Source organism: Triturus cristatus, chromosome 5_1 (genome assembly GCF_964204655.1).
Source record: "Triturus cristatus chromosome 5_1, aTriCri1.1, whole genome shotgun sequence".
NCBI classification, from domain to species: domain Eukaryota; kingdom Metazoa; phylum Chordata; class Amphibia; order Caudata; family Salamandridae; genus Triturus; species Triturus cristatus.
In genome coordinates this window covers 105,740,047-105,766,531 of record NC_140587.1, presented here as the reverse complement: position 1 = coordinate 105,766,531, position 26,485 = coordinate 105,740,047, and positions in this window count along the sequence as shown.

Genomic DNA, 26,485 nt, shown 5'->3' with positions numbered 1-26,485 from the left:
ATTCCCTTTCAATCCTGAGGGACCCTGGGGGCCAACTAGCCCACCAGGTGCTTCCAGTAAGCGCCACTGCTCTGCGTTGCAGAGAGGTGGTGCAGGCCGTGCCCCTTTTTACACCTCTCTGCAATGGTGCTTACTGGACGTACCTAGTGGGCTATTTTGCCCCTAGGGACCCTCAGGATTCAAGGGGACTTAATCTCCCAACTTAAAACGTCCACAGGGCGTGTTTACACAGTGGGGAAGGGAGGGGACGGGGCCTGAGTTAACGTGTGCAAACACGCCCTGTGAGGCGTTTTAAGTTGGGGAAATAATTCCCCTTCAATCCTGAGGGCCCCTGGGGGCTAACTAGCCCACCAGGTGCTTCCAGTAAGCGCCACAGAGCTGCGTTGCAGAGAGGTGGTCCAGGCCGTGCCACTTTTTACACCTCTCTGCAACACAGCTCTGTGGCACTTACTGAAGGTACCTAGTGGGCTAGTTGGACCCTAGGGACCCTCAGGATTCAAATGAACTTAATCTCCCAACTAAAAACGGGAACAGAGCGTGTTTACACAGTGGTGAAGGGAGGGGACAGGGCCTGAGTTAATGTGTGCAAACACGCCCTGTGGCGCGTTTGAAGTTGGGGAAATAATTCCCCTTCAATCCTGAGGGCCCCTGGGGGCTAACTAGCCCACCAGGTGCTTCCAGTAAGCACCACTGCGCTGCGTTGCAGAGAGGTGGTCTAGGCCGTGCCCCTTTTTACATCTCTCTGCAACGCAGCTCTGTGGCGCTTACTGGAGGTACCTAGTGGTCAAGTTGGAACCTAGGGACCCTCAGGATTCAAGGGGACTTAATCTCCCAACTTAAAACGGCCACAGGGCGTGTTTACACAGTGGGGAAGGGAGGGGACGGGGCCTGAGGTGACGTGTGAAACACGCCCTGTGGCATGTTTTAAGAGGTAGTTTTAATCCCCTGCCCTATTATATACTAGGGGCTTACAGAGGAGGTCATCATGCTAATCACAGGGGGACCCCAACGCATAGTGTTCCCTAGTGTATGTAAGTGTTTTCACTGTAATCTGAGTGTCTATTAACATAGCACTGGCTCTAGGACTGGTTAGTCAGACATTTACCACCAGTATCCGTCTGAAAAAGTTGAGGGTACAGGATGATTTTGCAACAAGGCTTCTTTCTGCTCTTCTGTTTGTTCTTTCTGCACATTATCCTTCTTCCTGCACTTTTCTTCGTCTTTGAGGGCTTCTGTTGCTTCTTTCTGCATTTTTTTTTCTTTCTGTGCGTTTTTTCTTCTTTCTTCACATGTCCTATCTCTGTAGGCATAGTTAGAAATTAGCATTTAAAAACCTTTGAAATTCACTGAAAAAACCATAGGTTTCAGGCACGTTATAGTTAGGAATTAGCATTTAAAAAACCTTAGAAATTCACTGAAAAAAAACATAGATTTCAGGGGCATTATAGTTAGCTGGACTTTTCACTCGTACAAAACCATTGAAATTCCGCCGTTATAGTTAGTTCAGCCCGCAATGCACTGCTGATGAAGTCACATATTACATCATTCATGACATGGTCAGTGACATCACTCATGACATCACTGATGACATCTCAAATGGTATCACTGATGACATCATCCTTGTGATAGAGTGGCAGACCTCCTCTCCCCCTAATATAACCTTTGATACACACATTCAAAAATTGAAACTAAAATTTTCAATACAATGGACATACCAATACCAGTTACAACAACCTATTCAGTAATTCTAAGATCCACATACACATCCACTCATTCACCAACAGTCCTATACAGTCACTCATACATGTACTCACTCATCATATGTACTCATACACCTATACATCCTGTTACACAACGCCACTCATCCATAGAGTTACTCACACACATAGTCACTCATGCTAATAAAGAATCAAACATCCATTTACTTGCATATACAGTTATACACACACCACCACACTTACTGCTACAGAAACTTACACATACTTAGTCTTTTGAACAATCATTTATAAAAACACATACTTATTCATACAGGAACTCTTCCAATCTCTCACTCTCACATAAACTCACTTATATACACCAATAGTCACATATACTAGTTTAAAACATATGTACTTACTCATAAAGACACCATTTAGACAGTCATTCACTCACTAACACACCCATGCACACACTCATCCACCCATACAGTCCTGCACACATGCTGTCTTCAACACATACAAACAGTGAGTCACTCATTCATGCACCTATGCACTATGTAATACCCCCCACCGAACCATACAGACACTCAGACACTCATACTGATACTCAAAAAACCAACTAATAACCTATATAGACACTCATGTAGCTACTCACCAACTCATGCAGCCACTTATACACAAAGTGAGAGACTGATACAGATATTTACATATTTAAACATTACTCACTAAGCCATGTATTCACTAAGATACACTTAATCAGTCAGTTATACAATCAATTTTTCAAAAACAAATCATCCATTTAGACACTTATATACCCATTTATTCTTCCATCGACCTTGAGATATACATATTTAAAACATATGTAATTTTCAGAAAAACACACATTCACTGGATGATGTCATCAGTGATATCATCAGTGATGTCATTTGAGATGTCATCAGTGATGTCATGAGTGATGTCACTGACCATGTCATGAGTGATGTAATATGTGACGTCATCAGCAGTGCATTGCGGGCACGCGAGTTATAGTTAGCTGAACTAACTATAACGGGGGAATTTCAATGGTTTTGTACGAGTGCAAAGTCCAGCTAACTATAACGCCTCTGAAACCTATGGTTTTTGTCAGTGAATATGTATATATATATATATCCCAACAGTCAAAAAGTACCTAGCTTGGAGAGCCACATGCGTCGTCACCTTACTAAAATCCGCAAGGCAGTCCTACATCGTGATCCCCAGACGTGCAGCGTTTAGAGCACCAACATGTCCCTACGCGTTTCAGGCTTCCCTGCGCCCTTGCTCACGGGTGCTGGCGGTTGTGATTCAAAGCATATCGCACCTGGTCAGCTTACTAATCCTCCCAAGTGGGCGTGTCAAACATGGTGCATGCTGGACAGGTAAGTTTTTCGTAAGACAATTCTCTTTATTGCCAATGATCGCCAAAATCACATAAAACAATAATTTCCCCAGTGGGTTACTGTCACATGTGGGGTGCACTTCAAGACTGAAATTTCCTTAAAGATGAGACAACGTTCCAAATGCGCCAACTGAGTAGCTGCGCCCGGACCCGCACATCCGCAGGAGGGCTCTCCGTGACCCAGGCAAGGCCGCAATATGTATCCCAACAGTCAAAAAGTACCTAGCTTGGAGAGCCACATGCGTCGTCACCTTACTAAAATCCGCAAGGCAGTCCTACATCGTGATCCCCAGACGTGCAGCGTTTAGAGCACCAACATGTCCCTACGCGTTTCGGGCTTCCCTGCGCCGTTGCTCACGGGTGCTGGCGGTTGTGATTCAAAGCATATCGCACCTGGTCAGCTTACTAATCCTCCCAAGTGGGCGTGTCAAACATGGTGCATGCTGGACAGGTAAGCCATGTATTCACTAAGATACACTTAATCAGTCAGTTATACAATCAATTTTTCAAAAACAAATCATCCATTTAGACACTTATATACCCATTTATTCTTCCATCGACCTTGAGATATACATATTTAAAACATATGTAATTTTCAGAAAAACACACATTCACTGGATGATGTCATCAGTGATATCATCAGTGATGTCATTTGAGATGTCATCAGTGATGTCATGAGTGATGTCACTGACCATGTCATGAGTGATGTCATATGTGACGTCATCAGCAGTGCATTGCGGGCGCGCGAGTTATAGTTAGATGAACTAACTATAACGGGGGAATTTCAATGGTTTTGTACGAGTGAAAAGTCCAGCTAACTCTAACGCCCCTGAAACCTATGGTTTTTGTCAGTGAATATGTATACATATATATATATTTTCCAACAAAGATGCCCAAAGCATTTGAAAGCGCACACGACTTGCAGAGGAAAACCTTCCGGTTTTATTTATATGAAGAACAGGCATCAGCTTTCAGTTCGTTTGTCCTTGTCCCGACGCGTTTCGAGGCTTCCTGCCTCTTAGTCATGGGTGATTAGGCAAATGCAGCAGATGGCTCCGATATTTCTTTTTACAGCATACTTTATTTAAATACCCCCAGTGGGCTTTGCGTAGTGCGTTAGTGTTACCTTGTGATGCTGGGACTTGTAGTCCATGTTCAGAGTCATTTTAACTTTAAAACCCCCAGTGGGCTCCGCTGTAATGTGCTTTCAATTTAATCCTCTATTTTCCTTCAGTGGGCTTTGAAAATGACGCCAGTTCGAATTAATCTCCCCTGAAGTGCTGATGAATCTGGCACAGTTCCGATTCCAGCCTCCCAAGAGTAGAGGGATGGTGCAGCTTTCCACGGCAGGGCTGCCGTTTGAATATTTTCCAACAAAGATGCCCAAAGCATTTGAAAGCGCACACGACTTGCAGAGGAAAACCTTCCGGTTTTATTTATATGAAGAACAGGCATCAGCTTTCAGTTCGTTTGTCCTTGTCCCGACGCGTTTCGATATATATATATATATATATATTCAGGAAACTTTCGGCGTATTTCTCCAACGTCGAATAAGGAAAGCACACAAGGTATCCGTGTACAAAGTGCTTTATTGTAGACCCCCCCAACCCCCTAACAGAGGCGTTTCGCCTTAATTGTGCAAACAATGCGACAATTTCATACCGTGAAGACTCACGGGATCAATGTAAACAGTGATGATGGACTAAAATTCATTTCGCAATTATCGCGGCCATCTTAAAACATGTTAAATTAAAATACTGATCATTGAAATGTCGACAAAAAACATTATAAAGTGCTTGTGCTTGTGTGATTAAAACGAGTTTTGGGGACAACATTTATGTTGCTTCTTTGGTGCAAAGTACGCCATTTATAACAACATATTTTGAGCATGAATATCGCATATGTTGCAAAAATTAAATTTAATTGATATGTTAAGACATTCATGTTTGGCGATCCCCACCCTATTGTTTTCCCCAATTGTATTATCTAGCCCTGTATGGGTTGGTGTATCTATATCTCACAGAGAGTTATTCAGTGTATTGATTTTCTATACATTTTATGGCTATGAGTTTTTCATTCTCTAAGTGGACAAGCTTGTGTTGTACTTTTGGTTCAGATGTTAGTTACTTTGCTGTATGATGGTTGCTGGTGTGTGTTTTTGCTATATTTTTAGAGTGTCTCCCCACTACAGGTGTACCCATAATTCTTTGTTGTTATTCAATCCTACAGGGGCCTTTGTCTGGAGATCGATAATATATCTTGACTCTAGTGTCCTAAGTGCCTTCACTCTATCTCCTCCCCTTTCTGATCTAGACAGTAGAAGGTCAAAAGGTCCCTGTTGCTTGGATGATGTTGTTCGAAGTGTCGCGCGACAGGGTACGTTTTGTCTTTATTTGCTATGACGCGCATGTGCTCTAGGACACGTTTTTTTCGTGGGGCGGATTGTGCTACCGATATAACGTTTTGCACATGGACACTCCAAGCAATACACCGTAAAATCAGAGTTACAATTTAAAAACTTTATAATCTGTCTTGTGGGTCTTGGGTCCTCTGGACTCCCTCTGTATGTTAGCATCCTTTTGCTATTCTTGCAAGCCTTACAGCGAAGGCATGGATAAAAGCCTCTGACTTTCATCATATTGGAGGGTTTGGGCGAGGTGTTAAAATGACTATGTACAAGGTGATCACCAAGTGATTGGCAGCGTCTATATGTAATAGACGGATGTTCAGGAAGATGGTTTCTTAAAACATTGTTGGTCTTTAAGATGTGCCAGTTTTTGTTAAAAATGTGTACTAATTTACCCGATTTGATATTAAAATCGGTGATCATTCTGGCTGGTTCATCTTTCTTGGTTTTGGTCTTAACCACCAGTAAATCTTTCCTGTCTTTCCTGTCTACCTTTTCTACTCTTTCAGCAGCTTCCCTTAAGTTCTACTCTTTCCGCAGCTTCCCTTAAGATGGTATTCGAATAACCTCTGTTTTTAAATCTCGCCTCCGCCTCACTCTTTGCTATTATGTAGTCTGCCTTATCTGAACAATTTAGTTTAAGACGAAGGAACTCTCTAAATGGAATATTCCACACAAGGCTTTTTGGGTGATGGCTCGCTGCATGTAACACGGCATTACCCGCAGTGGGTTTTCTATACAGCCGTGTTTGTAGAGTATTGTCCACCACAAAGACCTCCAAGTCAAGATAATTGACCGAAGTCCTACTGATGGCACTGGTGAATCTCAAATTCCACTCATTGTTGTTCAGCGCGGTGACGTACTCCTCAGCAGAGGACTGGTCAGCACGCCAAACAACAAAGAGGTCATCTATATATCTCGCCCATAGCATGACCTTATCCATCCAGCAATCATGGGTCTCAGCCCATGTCACGTGCTCCTCCCACCAGCCTACAAACAAGTTTGCATAGCTGGGGGCGAAGCACATGCCCATGGCAGTCCCGCGTGTTTTTTTGTATAGTTTTCCTGTGAAAAGAAAGATGTTATTGTATAAACAGAATCTTATCATGCATATCAACATTTCATTATGTTTATGGAATTTCAAAGGCTTTTTGTTGAGAAACCATTGGATGGCTGATATGCCATCTTCATCACGTATACATGTATATAAATTTGTCACGTCTACTGTGATTAAGACCATCTCAGGTTCCCAGACAATGTTGTCCATTAATCTCAAAAAGTCCTGTGTATCCCTCACATAGGACGCCAAATCTTTTACTAACGGTGCTAAGAAGGAATCAATAAAAAAAAAAAATATATATATATATATATATATATATATATATATATATATATATATATATATATATATATATAATGTTCACAATTTTGCTCTTAGCTGCAAGCACCTTTTTAAGTGTTGGAACTGTTTGTATTTCCAAACTACTCCTTTTTCTTTTGTGGTAGGTGGGAAAATATTTGCAATACAACGTAGTTGTGCCACACGAGAGAACTAGATGAACTCTTCAATGTGCTCCTAAAAAATGGGGGAAATTGAACTCTTTCCAGGTTGACCCTTTCAACCTAGGATCTGGCGGGCCACAGAAGTCCTGGTGAGCTTGGCTGGTCCCTAGGCTGCCTCTTACAGTGCTCATTGCTCAAGAAAATGAAAGAAATGTGTTTTGACTTTGACTGCTTTTCTTAAGTTTGATATGTCTATGTTCATTGAAACCCTTTTCATTCTACCCCTCCTTTCTGCTTCAATGAGTGTTATACATGTTTTCTTTGCTCCATAATTTGAAATGCATAGACATCCATTTAAAAAAATCACTTGAATAAAGTGAAATGTTTTTATAAAAAAGGGTGTGAGCTATTAATTTTGTCTGGTGACAAAACTGTATGTAAACGTCATGGACCCTTACACCTGATTGACCAAGGCGAAGTCTGAAAATGTCCTGCACTTCTTAGTCTGGCTAAACCTGTGAATATTTTTGCTGAAAATGCTTAGAGGGTGGCGATAAGTTTGGGAACAAGATTGATTATCTCATCCCCAAACTCCCCTGCTGCTTCCTTTCCATTCTGCCCCCTCATCAGAGTAAGGTAGGATGGCCTTCAATCTATAAAGGTAAATGTGTTGTGTGGAATCGTACTATTGTAATCCTTATTACATTATCTTTTGAAAAGGCCTCCAAACACTGCACCAAAGCCAAGTTTATTAGTATATCATGTCAATCAACAAAGCAGAAAAACAGTTAGTATGTTTGTGAGTTGCTGCTGAGAAAGTAAAATTAATTAATTAAAATAAATAAATGGGCAAAATGCCCGTGAGGAAGGAGGCTGAAGAGCGAGCTCCAGGGCACTGGGATCTCCCTTGTCGTGAAGATCCCTGCTGCCCCCCCTACACACCCCCAGGAGATCGAGGACTCACCGGAACCTACCCCAAAGAGGACACGCCTGAATCGCGCTTCCTCCAACACCAGGAACGCGGTAACGAAGGTCCTAATCCCAACACCTCCAGGACTGAAACGGATGCTTTGGAGGTGATCGGCCCTACATATTTCACGCCATGCACGGACACCCAGCATTTGGACCTGCGAGAGTCCCTATAACCCAGGACCACGACTTAAATAACAAAGAGCATGACCGCAGCTCAAGCTAGGTGAGGAACTGGCATTTAGCTACGGTGAACTCAGCTACCCGCCAGCACCTGACCCCAAGATGGCCGCTCTGAATGTTCTCATGCTAACGATCTACACCAGTGACTTGCGAGAGTCCCCACTGTCTGGGATCCAGGATTGTGACCGGAACAACAGGAAGCAGGACTGCAACAAGGCGGCGGTGAAGGACTTTAGGCATAAAGCTACAGCGAGCTCCGTTTCTCACCAGTGCCTGACCTTGAGATGGCCCCCAGCTCTGAACTTTCCCATGCAAACGAGCTACACCAGTGATCTGCGAGAGTCCCCACTGTCCGTTACCCAGGATGGTGACCGAAAACAACAAGAAGTAGGACTGCAACAAGGGTTGGGTGCAGGACTTAAGGAATTAAGCTACAGCGAGCTCCGTTACTCACCAGTGCCTGACCTTGTGAATGGCTGCCCCCGGCACCAAACTACCCCCAACAATCGATCTATTTAGGTAAACCACCGACTTTCCACGAGAGACAGCCGGCGGGAATCCCGACTATCCCTGACCCAAGATCAGTGAGGAGAGGAGTACTAAGTATAAGCAAATGACAGGCTCCGCTGCAAAGTCTCCAGTGCCTGACCATAAGATGGCCGCCCTCGGCACTAAGCTCCCAATGAAGTTCTAGCTGCTCCGGTCTCTGTTAATTCCCTTTGGAAACTTAAGCTCGCCACAGTCTCACCTACGCCCGGACCCACTGGTCACTGAGGATCCCATCATCACCGTGCTCGCCGCCTCCCCACTCGGCACACCCTCAAGGCCTGTCCCTAAATTGGCGGCCCAGTGCAAACTCCTGGAAAATACCCTGGGGAATCACTGTACAAATCTGAAGAAATTGTCTGGCCACCCACCAACTTGCCATGGCCCGTCAGTACCAGATCAACCAGATCCAATCTTGCATGATCCCAACTACAGCGCAACTTACTCCTGCTGCTCTCTACCTGCTTACTGACTGACCCCATGATGGCCGCCTAAGGCTAAAACCCTGATTTTTTCCACCGGCGTTTTCCCAATCTACCAACTAATTAGAGACCCGGTCATCTCAACTCCCCGAACTTCTGTTTATCTGTCATCGTTCAATCTAAAAAGCAGAGAATGAAACCTTTGCATTTCGCTGGTGCTTGTGTTGCTATCGTAGCAACAGGGCAAGAAGATAATCTTGCAGAAATCTGTCTTGGAAGGAAGAAGAAAATGTAGCATTAAATCCCATAGCTTCAGTATGCTTTTGAAAAAGGTCATTGATTGCAAAATTTTGTCACAAAGCAGGAGGCGAACAGGAGGATTCCTTCTCACTTCATCCTCCCCTGCTCTGCCTCAAACAGAGAATAATGGAGACTGACTGATTTCGAACTTCAAGGACTCATCCCCCATGCCTGACCTCATGATGGCCGCCTCAGTGGGACCCTCCTCGATGCTCTATCTCTTCTGGTCTAAAATCATTGGCATCATCCCGATCTTGACCAGCCCTCACCCGACCGTGTTCCTGCTCACCCACCAGGACATTTACTCTGAGAACTTTCCCTAGACTGTTGAGACCTAGCTGTTTTGACTAATGCCCGGTGGAGCTACCTTGCGAGCTAAAGGGGAGATGGACTATGGATTCCCTCCTTTGACATCACCTACCCAGCAGGTCTTTGAGCAAACTCTCCTGCATCTCTTCTGACCTTATCTCCCTCCTTCCCCCTCACCCTACCCCCTATCCCTTTCCGCTCTAATCTTCTTCTCTTTCCAGCTATTTACCTTTGCCCTCACCTGTCCTTGCTCATAGTTCCCACCCTGATTTTCCACTGGACTCTCTTCTGTGAAGTTTCCCTCGTCATTTGAGACCTGGCTATTTGACTGATGCCCGATGGAGCTACATTGTTTAGCTAAAGGGGAGACGGGTTGTGGATTCCCTCCTCGGACGTCACCTACCTAGTCGGTCTTTGGGCAGACTTCCTTTCGTCTCTCCTGACGTCCTTTCCCTCATCCTCCCCCTTCACACTTCCTCCTTCCCCCCTTCCTCTTTATTTGTCTCACCTTACTTTCCTCTCTCAATGTGTTGCTTATTTTTTATGTAATGCGTAATTGTTATCATTTTTTGTAACAGTGTGTAACCTAATGTAAAGAGCTCTGATACCTACGGGTCTAGCCAGCGCTATATAAAACTCATTAAATAAATTAAATAAATAAATAAAATATTAGCCAGGTAATGGGGGATCGATTCAAGAATCACACCTGTCTGATTGGCCCCTATGGCAGCCGGGCTCTCTAGGTTTCCTACACTAGGTCAGATGTCAAGGCGCTAGTCTTTTGAATTGCCTTTTGAATTCCTGTGCAAAATGCCCTGCTTTACTGGAATGCAAACACAGGTTTGATTTCTTTCTTGGTTCTTTTTCTTTGGCAGTCGGAGTACTGCATAAGCCCCCAATCCGCATGGGTTCTGTATTGTCCTGATTCTTAGACTCTGTCTCTTTCCACTCAGGCCTAACAACCATCAGTCTGGATTTCCATCAGGTGTGTTTATTCACTTGTGTTCACTTAACCTATGGTCAAGCAGTCAACCTGTAACCCTCTATAAAAAAAGAAAGTTATTTTCCCTTCTAGCCACTAGGTTTCCATAACTAGTCTATTGATGGCAGTAATGTAGGTAAGGAGATCCTTAATGCCCTGACGCAGGTTTAATAACTCATTATCGCTGGCCTGGACAAAACTCTGCTTAGCGAAGAGGCAACAAATCATCTCTTTAAACCTTCCATAATCATGTAAAACCATGCCATTATTTTCAATGAGTGGAGTAGCCGAATTTGCAGCTTTCCCCTGCGATAGGACAAGACAAAGGCAATCCTGGCTCCTGGCTTACAAAGAAACTGCAACTGACACTGACTCCGGAATGCATCAAATTAGTAACTATTCCCACAAGCATGTTAAAGCGGGGCCAAGAGCACTGGGTTCTGGAGTGGTGACTGTGACATGAACAGGATTAGCATTTCTTATAGTGGAGGGGCTTGTCTAAATTCCCAATTCGCCAAAGTGCAAGGGTTGCAGAACTGGACATGCACCCTTGGGAATCACCACAGCCCCCACCTCTGAAGACCATGGTGAATAGTGTGGGCAATATCGGATCAGTTCGTCACCAAGCGACAGAGTTTCCTGTTGTAAGACCAGACCTTCATGCTGTACCACCCTGTCTTGCTTCGCACTTCCAGCTAACACAGAATATGACTCTCCTACACGGTGGCTCAAACACAACCAAGTAATACACATTACACAACATCCCTTGGAAAGGGATTTCACTTTATAAAATAAAGTACATCATAGACTGTTCTCAGAATAAGGCTTGCGGTTTTATTTTAAAATGCTCTCTAACAGACAGGCTTTCCCAGATGTCAAATGAACAAAATACCCAGATGTCAAATAAACAAAATACAAATGTGTATATATATATATAGCAATAATAACACACTTGGCAAATGCAACTGTTAAATTCATGGATATTAAAACACAAGGAATAAAACACAAGCAAGTTACATTGGAAGTCCTACAAGAAATAAGAAAGATATATACACTATATATATCAAATGATTACCTTGGATGTGCACACAGACTCTCACACATTACAAAGTCAATATTCAAAGAAAACACCTCAGATGATTATAGCCATAGGAAACTGAAGGTGCACACTGACAGTCACACATCACAATGACTGTTATAGCTACTGAAAACTGCATATGCCGCTAACAGCCACACATCACAATGGCAACAATCAAAAATCAAACACTTCGCCTGGTGCAAACTTCATCCTGGCCCACTCCAGACTGGGGGATTCACAGCCGAGGTCACGAGACTCAGTGACCAGATGCCTGCACTGACGATGCATCCACCGTTCAGGCTCAAAGAATCCCAGTCTTTAAGTCAACAAGCCCCTGCTTTATAATCTCAAAACACAATAAAATGTTCCGAGAGGCCTTCCCTATGCGCCAAGGAAACTTATTGGAATTGGCCACTTACCATTCCGAAGGCAACGGAGTTCTCACGTTCCTTCTATATTCTCACATGTTCCATCCTTTGTCTTACTGAAGCTTACGAAAGTCTCAGGCAGTACATTCAACAATAACAAAGCAACCTTGAACATAAATAATCTAAACAACTTGAGTAATCTGGGGGCCTGCCTGTGCGCGCAAAAGCTCAAGCAAGACAGAGTCAGAATTCAAGATGAAATGAGGGAATGTCAAAGCCAATAGTAAGAACTTCATATTACTTCCCAATGTACAACTCAATGCACATTTGTGCACCATTGCCTATAGCATCACCTACTTCATCTCTCAATGTTCAATACAATACACATTTGTGCACCACTGCTCATAACATTGCACTTCAAAACCAAAAAGTACATTCTACACCTCTCTCTCTTTCTCTCTCTCGCTCTCTCTCTCTCTCATGCTTTCAAGTGCACATCCCACACATTTTGTTCTTGGCAAGCTGTTCTACTCTGTGACAGTTCCCACTTTAAAACTACAAGAGGAATTAAATCTTCAAGGGAAACATGCACATGCAGGGAAATGTTGTCGTACATCCAGGCTAGGGTAAAATAAAACACCAAAAATCAATTAAAACTGTGGTAGTCAAAGGTCATCACGTGGTTTCAAATCATAGGAGTTCCTCTTGCACTACACTCCCTGTAGGCCCTCACTAGTTTGAAAACACTTGGGGTGTCCTCGGACAGGGACTGAAGCAGGAGCTGCCACTGCAGATAAAAGCGGTGGTGCCGGGTTGGGGGGGATTTGACAGACGATCACGAGGGAAAATTGAATAAATAAATAATTTTCAGTAGTCTGTCAAAATTCCATCCCACCTCCCCCCCACCCCCTGGGCCCACCGCACTTACCAGCACGGGCCGCAGCTGGACTGAAGCGGGAACATATAACTGGTCATCCATGTCACCCGAATAGTGGAAGCATGCATGGCTTGGCCTTCTGTCATGCATTCACGTGGTCCTATACGGAGACAGCTTTCGAGCTGATGCTGTACCTCCTATCCCTGATCGAGCTGCACAAGATCAACGGACCCAACTACTTAGATCACACACCCACCCCTGGGGGAAAGAGGGTTTGGATTAAAATAAGAAAAGAGAGACTTGCGGTATTGGATCTGCTCAGTGGCTGTTCAACACTGCGCACTCTGGGGGAAGCTTACATGGACTCAAGCACAATGGAATCACGGGTTCTGGGGTAACATCAGTCATGGTATCATAGCGTGCTATTAAACACCACACGGGTAATGCAACATTAGGTCTGCTCGCTAGTGCCACTACACAGAGGATGCATCAGGGGGTCGTGACAAGCGGTGACCAGAGTGATATGGCAGCACCTCTCTGGGTCTGGGCTACACAAGAGTGGGACCTGTTGTGAGGGAGGCCCTATCTGGACTAGGTTTGTGGGGTGGGGAGTCACTTCGCAATGGCTACCAGGGGCTCTAAACTCAAGGGGAACCTGCCCAACAGAAATTCTGATGCGGACTGTTGTCTAATAACTTGTGTTGGCAGCAAAGACATTGGTGTTGGAGTAAGGCTCACTAAAGTGTCCTGGCTGTTTCATTCCAGATCAGCAATCATGGTCTACTAATTTAAGATTTCTGTTTCCTTTTTTAGTCTCGCTGGCGAGATTTAATGAGTTAGAGGAGATTTCGCTAGTGGGCTTTAAGCCCCGCCCCTCTTTTCCATTGGCTGGCATCACCATTTATGCTAAACGGTGGCCAGCCATTGGAAAAGAGCATCTAGTGACGTACACTTTTCTCTTTTAGAGCCGTCCCAGTTGGATTGGCTCGGTTCCTTTACGTCTGTGGTAAAAGCTTTTCTTATCTTTATGGGGCCATGTGTTTCAAACATATGACCCCATAAAGACAAGAAAGCTTTCGTAAAGAACGAAAGTGAAATCAGACTGGGGAACAGTGGGGGCTCTGCAGGCGCCTGTGCGGGAGTGTGTGCGGCTCATTGGAGGGACAGATCACTTGTTACATCTGCCAGAACGTTTAGTACAGCCCAGTTATAACTACCACCCCGAAAATAAAGAATGTGCTGCCCAAGATCAAACGTGTCAGCAGGGTAGCCGGGAGTTAGGTGTGTTACAGCATATCTTCTGTCTGGACCCGGTCTGTCCAGAAGCTCTTCCTGTGCTGTTGATTATAATCTGCATGACAGACAGCAGGCAGTCGACAAAGAAGTGCTCACTGTGGCGCTGCCCCCGCTCATTCTGTCCTGCTGTCAAGCGAGTCTGAAATGTCCCCAATGCCGAATGCACAACCGTTCAACCAGCAGACCCCTTTCTCCCAGTTAGAAGGATCCTCGCTTAATTTATAGTAATAAACTGCTCGTGCTCAAGAAAGAAAAATCTCTCTACTGAGTTGTGTCTTGTAGTTGCTGCAAAGATAATTTCTTTCTCCCATCTAATGCTGATAGCCCCCTCGGGCCTTTAGCAACAGGCAAAATTACATAATGATGACAGCAAGTTCCATCCATTTTTACATGTTTATTTCCAGCTTAACTTAAAATGGAGTACTTTGCTGTCAAGCAATGAAAGCAATTTTATAAATAAAAAAACTCTCAGATCACAGCGGTTACTTTGGCTCTAGAGACCATCCCTTCTTCGGAGTGTTGTCATATGCACACAATGGGCGAAAATATGACACCAGTGTTTCTAAAATGAAAACGCCCCCTCCCTTTTCCAATTTTTCCTCCCCTGCCTCCACACATATTTTGAATGGAAAGAATAATAACCTTTTTATATTTGCCTGAGAAATAGCAGGGAAGAGGGTTTCCAGTCCCCCGTCTGCCATTCACATCACACCCATTCAAGTGGTCTGGGCCGGTTTTCCGATCCCTTTTCTGTGCTTCGTTTGGACGGCGTTGTACCGGGGCGGGGCCAATATCTGGCCCCGTTCTAAACTCGACCGCTCACACATCAGAGCCGACCGCGTCTATGTGGGAGTGGTTCCCACACAAATCTGAGGGCAATGTCTCTATATAACAAGGCAAGACTGACAGGTGTATTTAGGTGAAGTGCGGCCTGCTTGAAAACAGGCGCCAAAATCCGAGTGAGGACCCAGCTGTGATATCATGGTCCTGACAAATGATATTAACCCTGTGATAGCGTCGCTGATCCTGTTTGGGCGAGGGATGGTGCACCATCCTTTGAGGGGCCTCTCTGGTGGTCGTGTGTTATTGGTCGCCCCTTTCCTAATAGAATCAAAATGTAAGGCCTCTTTGTGTTTGTCAGAGAGGGTCTGAACAAGCAAGGCCACGTGGCAGGGAGCGCGTGCAGCTGCGACCGCACAGGCTTCACAGCTGGAACCGCTCTAAGCAACAGGTGTTCGCTTGCTCCCATGTGGGTAAATACTCAGTGGTCAAAGATCTCTCCTTTTAACCCCATTTTGTGTCCTCAGCCTATCTTACTCTTTACTCTGCTGTCCACGCCACCGCAGCACGTGACCACCCAGCGTGCCATCCACCCACGTCTGCTCTCCCAGCTACAGAGCCCTCCAGTGTGCACTGCAGCGACACATAACGCAATTCAGTCTAAAAATGGCGTTATTACCACTCCCTTCTATTTCGTGCACTATTTCACTTTTGCCAAAAGAACATTTTCTACGCATGTTTGCCTCCTTGCTCCTTTTCCAGTGTCTTACTCTGCTCTCTAGCTTGTAATGTGTTTTCATTCAAACTTTATTGTTTTTGGTAATGTGCTTATTACGGTAAATCCTGCATGTTCTCAATTTTTGAAATTGTATTTATGTTCGATTTACAACCTCTCCTTGTAAAAACAAGCATTGGCATAGCCAATAGGTCTCGCCTTTTGGACCATATAAGTGTTTAGCCATGCAACAGTTAATGTTGTTGCAGTAAGGATATTGTGCTGCATAACTAAATTCTTATAAGGTCCCAAAGGCGAGACCAATTGGCTATGCCAATGCTTGTTATTTTATGCTGGGTGGGGGGGTTCAACGAAAGCTGTTATGTTTGCATGCGTCAAAACTCGATAAATAAAGATGTAAAAAAAAATCATGGTAAGAAAGTTGACACTAAAGGTTGCAATGTCAGCCATTCTGGATATTTCAGTGTCTTGAGCTGCACGTAAATGACCATAATAAGGCCATTCCGGACCGCCAGATTCGTGGGGGCGCAGCTGTGGCTGTCTCCCAACCACCTTATTACGATTCAGGCTGTCGGACCGCTACACCCCTGGCACAGCTGCCCTGGAACCGCTGTTCCCAGGCAGTGTTGCGGCAGTGTAGAGGCATCAATAAGCTTGGAGGGACCGCCGCAGAGCATCCTCAGGTCTAGAAGTGTCCTGAGTTGGTGGTGTCAGAAATACAGGACTTATGTCCAGTTGTACCTTTGAATGTGGGAGGGTCTTCAAAGAGTGGCCTTTGAAGTGCACAGAGTCCCTTCCCTTCCTGCCCTAGCTCCAGACTCACTACAGGGGTTAATCTCTCGTTTATGTTGGAACAGACACAACCTATTCAGTTGTACGGTTCAGCTCCTTCCTCCCATCCTGCACTGAATGGCCATTAGGATGTGGATGGCCCATCAGTCACACCTAAGCTCCCTTTGTGCGTGGCTGTCTAGAGGGAATGTTCAAAGCCCAGCTGTCACTCACCCCAGGCATGTATTCAGAGACAGGCAGAAGGCACACAATGGCTAAAGTAAGAACATACCAACTCTCTAAAAGTGGCATTTTAAGACTTACAACTTAAAATCCAGCTTTACCATAAGTTATGATTTTATAGTGTGAGTCCAGAGGTACCAAACTTGAAATGTCTGTCTTTTCCCACTTGGAAATGACACTCATAAAATGTAATAAGGTATTCCCAAGATTAACCTATGGGAGCCATAGGCCTTGCAGAAATGAAAAACTAATTTATTTGTTTTTCAAAACCAGGAAGTGTAAAACTTAAAAGTACATGTCCTACTTTTTAAATACACTGTACCTTGCCCTAAGGGCTGTCCAGGGCCTACCTTAGGGGTGACTTATATGTTTCAAAAAGGAATATTTGGGCCTAGCAAGAGGGTTACCTTTCCAGGTTAACATGGCAGTTTAAAACCGCACACACACCCAGAGGCATGTTTAAAGGCCTACTTAAGTAGGTGGCACAATCAGTGCTGCAGGTCCTCTAATAACATTTAATTTACAAGCTCTGGCCACAGGTAGTGCACTTTGCTAGGGACTTATGAGTAAATTAAATATGCCAATTGTGGCTAAGCCACTGTTACCATCTTTGAGAGAACGTGCACATGCACTTTAGCCTCTGCTTAGCAGTGGTAAAGTACCCGGGGGCAGATTTACAAACCCCTTGCGTGACTTTTGCGCTGCATTTGCATCACTTTTTTAATGCAACAGCGGCGCAAACAATGCGGCCTATTTACAACGTGACGCATCTAAGGAGATGCGTCACTTTGTAAAGCCCTGCGTCACATTATACCTGCATCAGGTATAATGTATGCAGGGTGGGCGTTCCCACGCAGGAAGGCCTCGTAAAAGTGACTCAGTGAAATTTACAAGATTTCACTGCGCCACTTTTAGGACGCCACTACGTCAAAACCTTACGCCTGCTTCAAGCAGGCGTAAGTAGTGACGCAGTGTAGTTGCAATAGGCCTCAACACGCATTGCTGGAGTTATGTCGTGCTTGCGACACGACTCCAGCAAATGCGTGACTTTTCCGCCAACAGATACCCCATGGAACTCCCTCCACGGACCGCTACTGATGGTAGCGCAAAGGTTTCTAAGGCTGGCGCAGGGAAAGTGACGCATCTGTACAGATGCGTCACTTTCTTGTAAATCTGCTCCCCAGAGTCCTAAAGCGAACAAAAATGAATTCAGCAAAAGGGGGAGGAGGAAGGCAAAAAAGTTTGGGGATGACCGTGCAGAAAGGGCCAGGTCCAACTGAGGAAATATGAATTTTGTGATCAGTTATGTCCCCTATCGTAGACCCCAACGGCTTCATGTGCATGCTATAAGTACATGTATGTTCCCTCCAGTTCCAGTTTTGAAGACGCAAATATATGTGCGTCCACCGTCAACATGTCCTCTTTCAGATCCGCCATGAATGGGTCAGATATTCCATTCCTAAGTATGAAAGGCCACCGACTTTATGTGGTTCACTTTCCACATTTTACAGATTCAGGCGAGTAGGCCCAGAATTCTGTCATCAAGCCTTTTCCTGCCTTCTGCCTCTGAAAGCTCCAGTCTGAGCCTGCATCTGTATCCATGAACTTTGTCCTACTCCCTGCGCGGCTAACGGTGCCTGATCCAGCCTGTTGCCTGCCAAAAACTGTATTTCACCTTCAAGATTATCTGCTCCGCTCCTCATCCGATGCATTCCTGTCTAGTAGTTTAGGTAAACATTCCTCCAGCTACCGTGCAAAGGGCCAGGCCTCGCTGTCCTCATGCAAGTAATTCATAGCCCCTGTTACCATGGAATATTCCTACCCCCTCGCATCTCATGTAGACACTTAGACGCTTGTACACGCACTAACAGTCAGTATAGAATAGATTCTATCCTAGAGACCTTTCTTTTTGGATAACACAGTTCTTTAAACATAGGATATTAGATATGATTTGGGATTAGGTTGACATGACCCCCAGACTTCCGTCTCCACATGTAGAGCTAAATGTCAAGTCCCCTTCACCCTCTAGTTGCACGTCAATCACACGTCATGCGGCTGCGCGCGCATCTCTGCCAAATATTTCTGCTGACATTGCAGGATTCTCTTATGGATCCACCCACTTGTGACATCATGTATAATGACGTTATCTAAGTTACGCCTATATGTCCGCCTCTATTAGTTACGTATGCACATTTTATCTGTACTATCAGCTGTTACGCCTCCTGCATCTGTTTCACTGTAATGCATTTCCTATAAAACTGATTATCTGTCAATAATGTATGCCCTTCCTTCCTGAACTTTCGTGGTGATGGAATAGAAGCCTGCAATTCGAATTGTATTCCTTTGTATAGGAATAAAGCCTTTTAGAACCTCTAATACCACGGATTCTGCCTCTTATATTTACTGAGTTATTCTTACTAGACTTTACCGCATAAAAAATAGTACCGGTAATGAAATATTTACCACATAAATTGGCGCCCGAATAGGGACACTTTCTCATCTCACGCGCCGGAGGTGCGTTGCAGGCCCGGTCTCCTGCCACAGCTGAACGGACAAAAACGCGTACCTGCAGGATTTCCTGTATCTCCCTCCGGCCAAGCGGGGGCGACTGAGGCTGCGATCAACACCCAGACGAGGCGGTGAGAAGTGCGAAGTATCCCGACCAGAGCCTAGCTGAGAGAGCAAGATCCGAGGTATACAGAGGCCCACCAGGTTCCGAAGTTCCGAGTCCAGTCGAGTCCAGTCCAGTCCGGTCCAGTTTCAGTTCCGTTCCGAGGCCTTCCGTTCCGAGCTACCCGGTGAGTACCGTTGCCGGGGAGGCATTTAATGTGCACATAATCTGTGCCGGTCAAGACGGGTTTGGGTACACAAATCCGGTCTGCACTGTTTCAGCAGTGTATCTGTACTGTTTAGCAGTATATATAGTATGTCTTGCATATAAATAAGTATTATCTAGTGTCAGTATTATGTCAGTAACTAGTTTTCTATTAGTTATCATCGTTCGTTAAACTGTTAAGTGTTAAATGTTTTAATACGTTCTATATATTGTGGTGTGAATGACTGTTCATTATTGTGTTTATTGTATAAAGTGTGTTCTAGTAATAAGGTCTAAAAATGCCGCTCTTTTCGAAATTAAGACAGATCAAAACTAGAAAAGGGGTACTCGAAGAAGCTGTTCCCATCCCACCAAGGGACACTCCAGGGTACTTTATGTATCATAAGCATGGCCTAGATGCCATATTATTTCTTGATTTATGGGTGGACTACACCAAGGATTTGCCAGAAAATCAGAGATGGCCCGCAGCGGGGACCTGGGATGCAGATAGCATCATGAGAGTAGAAGAAGAATTATGGAAAAAGAAAGCCAGACAGTCACAGAAAGATGCCATTGAATTATGGCGTAAAGAATCATATAGACGGACAGAAAAAGCGCTCAGACAGGAAGAGAAAGGTAGAGAGAATTCAAACAAAACCCGAGAAAATCTATTAATTGAGGAAGGTACCCGAGTAAAATCAGAACAAGTAGATAGACAAAGAAACACTCTTATGAATGGTATGTATCCTCTTCTGGCCGAAGGGTTACCTAAGGCTACCCCGGAAATACCAAAAGACTTAACTCCTCCGTTGCTCCCGATAAAAGCACATCCCAAAACACATCCCAAAACAGCAAAGGACGTTTTCCTTTCCTCCTATTTAGATGACGTAGCTCCCGAGTATGCTAATACCATACCACACACACCGCTTGCCGATGGTGCTCAACATCAAGAGCATCCGTCTGTATCCCCGCAACTACAAACTCCTACACAAGTTCCCACAGGTCCGTCCGTTTCTACAGTTTTTCCCGCATCTACAATCTCTATCCTACGTCCAACGAATCCTTTCGTGCCTAGCACCTCAGAGGGTGCTACAGGAGGTACGGCAGACATGTTTGCCACCCCGCCGCGAAATAAACAGACCCTTAGAGATTTAGCACTCCAACGTACACCCCAACTAGCGACATCCGACATGTTTAAAGAACAGCTTGTGGATTGTAGATACGACCCAGTACCAGGTAGACAGGACAAATTGCTCATATCATCACTACGTATACGACGAGCTACATTATATTTAATGACGATACCAGGAATGGTTGAACACCTAGACAATATATATCGCTTTGTCCAGACAGGGCGAGGACCAGAAAGTATTAACGAAGCTATGGAATACCAGAAAGTGGATGTACAAAGACAACTACTACGTTTCTTCATAAATTGCGTGATTAGGAACCAGGACAGGCCTGGGGCAGATCATGATACCATGCAAAAACTTGCCAAATGGGGTCAGAACATATCAGAAGAGAAACATGATAGACAGGCGTGTATAATCGCCATGTATCGAAAGATCCGCAAGGAAGTAGAACGAATACATAAAGAAAGACGAGAAGCAGACAGAGTAGAATCAGAAGAAGAGGAGGAGCAAGACTCAGAACAATTAGAAACGATAGCTTACGTAGGTAGAGGAAGACCCCATAATAATACTAGAGACTTTATTGACCCGATACGTCCGATACGTCCAGAATATAATCAACATTTCCAAAACCCTATGTTAAATACAAGATCCCCCGAACACCTATTCCAAGCCGCTGATAAATTACTCCGAGATCGAAGGGGGTACCACATGCTCGATTCCATGGACGAACAAGAATTAGCCAGGTCAGCAGTACAATGGGCTGATAGTCCCAGCGAATACAATGATGATGCACTAGCACACACGTTTCTGAATCTTGACCCATACGAACAGCGTTTAGCTAGTATATACATGATTCAACACCTCCTTATATTATATAAAAGCCAACACTCCGATCCTGGACCCTTACCTGACATATTGACAGAACTACTCACGAATAAATGGAGAGGGTCAGGTACTGATTTAATTAAAGAAATTCTAGAATTTCGAAACCAATATATAGCTTTCGTGTGCCCAGAACACGTTCCAGTTCCCATTATGGGAAGAAAAATGTATCACATAGATAGACAGAATCCGTTACGCGAAGTACACCCAATCAGAGGTGAAGGTAATAACTTTACACGCGTGTTTGTGTACACGCCTATAACTAAAATTGAATTATTAGAAATGAAGAAAGTAGTACCCAGCCATGACAAGGATCCAGCAGGTTTCCACCGTGAGATAAAAGACATGTTACTCATGGGAGAGTATACCTACCCCGACATTATGAAAATATTAAAAGTCCTATTGCCCGCCGGTGTTTACGAGAAACTCAAAGAAAAGGAATGGGAGGTGGGAGACCAAAAGATAGATTGGACAGCATTAGAAAACGAAGAAAGGGCCCGAGCTGCAGGAGCAGGGCTTGGGGAAAAGACTACAGCATTACCAGGGTTACTAGTGCAGGTACTGCCACGATTATTAACTACGAAAAAGGAAGACTGGGGTGCAATCTCAGCCTGTAAACAAAAGCAAGATGAAGACACTAGTGATTTCTATTCCCGATTTGAAAAATGTTTTGGTATAAATAGTGGCATAAAAGCCAGTAGTGAGTCATATCCACATCTGTTTGTGACAAAATTAGTTGAAAATTCCCTACCACAAGTCAAGAATAGAGTATTGAAATTCGAAAGTACCTGGCAAGGTAATACCCCGTCACAGATGTTACAGATGTTACAATATCACCACAATAGAATTAGAGAAGAACAAGAGCACGAACAAAGACGTATGAAAGATACAAAAATGAAAATGCTTGTTGCTCAGTCAGTTCCAGCTGATGGTCATCAAAGGGGTGATTCCGCAGGTCCAACGAAAGGGACATGCAACTATTGTAAACAACAAGGTCATTATATACACGATTGTCCAGTCCTGAAACATAATATTGCCACAGGTAGAACCCAGGAGAGACCACGTCCACCTAGACAGGATCAGAATCAACAACAAATCCCTCAGCATGCACAACCTAGGTTAGTTCCGCAACAACTAGCTCCGCAACAGGCAGCTCCACAACAGACCGTAGCACCACCACAAGCGCAGCCTATTGCTGCAACACAAGCAACAACACAACAGATGTATCAGTATGCACAAGCAGATTATCCCGATTATCAGCGATATACATGAAATAGCCTAGAGAGGGAAGTTGGCTTACCCCTTATTGAGGTTCCTGTAGACCAAGAGGGACCTTATGTACATAGTGAACTATTAGGGGAAGACAGAAAGTTTTTACTTGATACAGGGGCAAGCAGAACAACTATAAGATGCAGTGAAGTTCCAGGGGCACCCCTCTCAGGCTCACAGAATATTTCCCTTGGATTCTCAGGAAAACCAATCATTAATGAAGTAACACAACCTCTTCCACTGACGGTTGGTCCATTGACACGTACTACAGATTTATTGCTTACTAAATCATGTCCAGAAAACTTGTTAGGTATAAAAACATTGAAAGCTCTAGGAGCTATAATATGTTGTTCTCCGGAAGGAGTACGATTATTTTTGCGTGACTTTAAAGGTCACTACGTGTCTAGAGATATGGATCACCGGTTACAGAATTTACCTACACATTTATGGGCACAAGGCCCCACTGATGTTGGTTGCATGAACATTACACCATATCGAGTCACACTGAAAACAGGAGTAGTACTACCACGAATGCGACAATACAAGTTACCACCAGATGCTGTTGTGGCTTTGCTGCAAATCATTGACGAGCTCATTGCACAAGGAGTGGTTGTCGAAACCGACTCCAATGTATGTAATTCCCCGATAATTCCGATTCTTAAAAGAACGGATCCAAAAGCACCACCAGTATATCGATTAGTTATTGATCGGCGCGAATTAAATAGATGTATTGTACCACAATACCCTGTGGTCCCAGATATCTCTTCATTACTAACAGCTATTGACTCGGAAGCAACGTTCTTCACTGTAATTGATCGGAAAGTCAATATCTGTTCGGATTCAGTTTAAATGGACGAAGTTTTAAATTCACACGCGCACCTCAAGGATTTACAGAAAGCCCCAGCATCTATAGCCAAGCACTGAAACGAGAACTTGACAGTATCCACATGCCAGTTAACACTGCCTTGCTTCAATATGTCGATGATCTGCTGATCACCGCCCGAAGCGAACCTGAATGTGAAAAAGCGTCACTGACGGTTTTAAAAATTCTGGCCGACAAGGGGCACAAGGTGTCCCCTTCTAAGCTGCAATTCTGTGTCCAGCGAGTTGTTTACCTTGGGCACTCACTGTCCAAGGAGGGAAGACAGCTTACACCTGATCGCATCCAGTTAATCGCTAACATGCCACCACCCAAGACACAAAAGGAGGTGCGGTCTTTTATAGGTCTCACTTCATACTGTAGGCAGTGGATCCCTCAATATGCATTTCTAGCAAAACCACTCATCCAGTTGACAACACAGGAGGCAGCCACATCGACTGTCCTCCCTTGGTTTCCAGAACATACACATGCCTTTGAAAGCTTAAAGAAAGCTTTATGCCAAGCACCTGTTTTAGCAACACCATGCTACAGTAAACAGTTTACACTCTTTGTTACAGAACGCGAAGGTACTGCCTTGTCAGTACTCACTCAGGAACAAGCAGGATCACACAAACCATGTGCTTATTTCTCTAGTACATTAGATCCAGTAGCTCAGGCTCTTCCTGCATGCCTGAAATCGGTGGCAGCAACAGCTTTAGCAATCAGACAAAGCGATGCCATAGTGTTAGGACACCAATTGACAGTACAAGTACCACACGCAGTAGAGGTTCTCTTGAACCGCACACAAACACAACACTTGACTATAGCGAGACTCACTGGTTACGAATTGACATTGTTTCAGCCACACATAGGAATCAGACGTTGTAATACGTTAAATCCTGCCACACTGTTACCAGTAGGCAGAACAGATCCATTGGCACATGATTGTGTTGAAGTCATTACTATCACGACGAAACCCAGACAAGACTTGACAGACATCCCTTTGTCAGATCCAGACTTGACATTGTATGTAGATGGGTCATGTATGAGAACAAGTACAGGAGAGTTAGTGGCTGCTTACGCAGTTACAACAGACACTGAAGTCATTGAAACAAATTGTATTAACACTTTGTCAGCTCAAGCAGCAGAGCTCATCGCTCTGACACAAGCCTGTATTCAAGCCAAAAATAAGAAAGTCAACATATACACAGATTCACGTTATGCATTCGGAGTCGTCCATGACTTCGGCGTACTGTGGCGAGAGAGAGGTTATTTAACTTCTCACGGTGCCCACATCCAACACGGACCCCTCATTCAAGCCCTATTAGACGCGATTCATCTACCTACTGCAATATCGATTATGAAATGCAAAGCCCACACAAAAGTTACCGATATCATTTCTCAGGGTAATGACCTAGCTGACAGAACAGCTAAACAGACTGCTCAGAATCAGACTCACACAACTGACACGACAAAGACAATAGTTCCGACACCAACACATTGCATGACAGTTAAGGATCCCACCCTTGATGTAATTGACATACAGACACATGCTACACCAGAAGAAATAAAGAAATGGACTGAATTAGGAGGGATCCAAACGGATCAAGGATGGTTGACGAAGGAAAAATCTATATGGTTTCTTCCCGACTCCATGGTTCAAGTCATCATTAACACAATACATAGTCCAGCGCACCTAGGAGAAAAAGCTATGCTAGACAGCATTCAACACATTTGGTTCAACAAACACTTGCGAGCAGCAGCTAAACAAAAAGTTCGTACCTGTATGATATGTTGTCAGTTTAATCCAGGTAAAAGCATCCCCGTAGAGCAGGGTGGATTTCAACCTCCCGATCATGCTTTTGAAGTCCTCCAGATGGATTATATCCAGATGGAACGATGTCGAGGATTCAAATATGTTCTCGTAGTTGTCTGTGCTCTTTCCCGTTGGACAGAAGCCTACCCGGTTTCAGATTACACTGCCCCGACTACTGCCAAACAGTTAGTTCGAGAATTCTTCCCACGGTACGGTTTACCACGTGTTGTCTACTCAGATAACGGCCAGCCATTCTCATCCGAATTAATGAAACACGTCTCCCTTTTGTTAGGCTACCAATGGAAATTCCACTGTGTCCGACATCCCGAGGCAGCAGGTCTCGTGGAACGCCATAATCAAACTCTGAAAATTAGATTGTCCAAAATATGTAGAGAAAAAGGTGTCGATTGGATAGTAGCCTTACCAGTTGCTCTCTTTTACATGAGAATGGTAGCACATTCTCGAACAGGGCTATCCCCGTACGAGGTGATCTTCGGTAGACCACCAAATATGTGGGGGACGCCTATACCTCGCAAAATCACTGATGTTGACTGTAATATGCTGACAGATTATCTGGCTTCCTTGATGTCTGCACTACAATCTTGTCGTTCACAGGTAGCTGCAGCTTTTCCTGATAACACTGAGGTGAAGCCCCATGACGTGGTTCCAGGCGACCTGGTTCTGGTCCGGAATTTCGACCGGAAGACCCAACTGGAGCCTAGGTGGAAATCGCCAAAATTGGTTCTACTAACCACAAGGACAGCCGTGAAGATCGAGGGACGTAAAGGGTGGTTGCACTCAAGTCATATCAAGAAATTTTATGGACT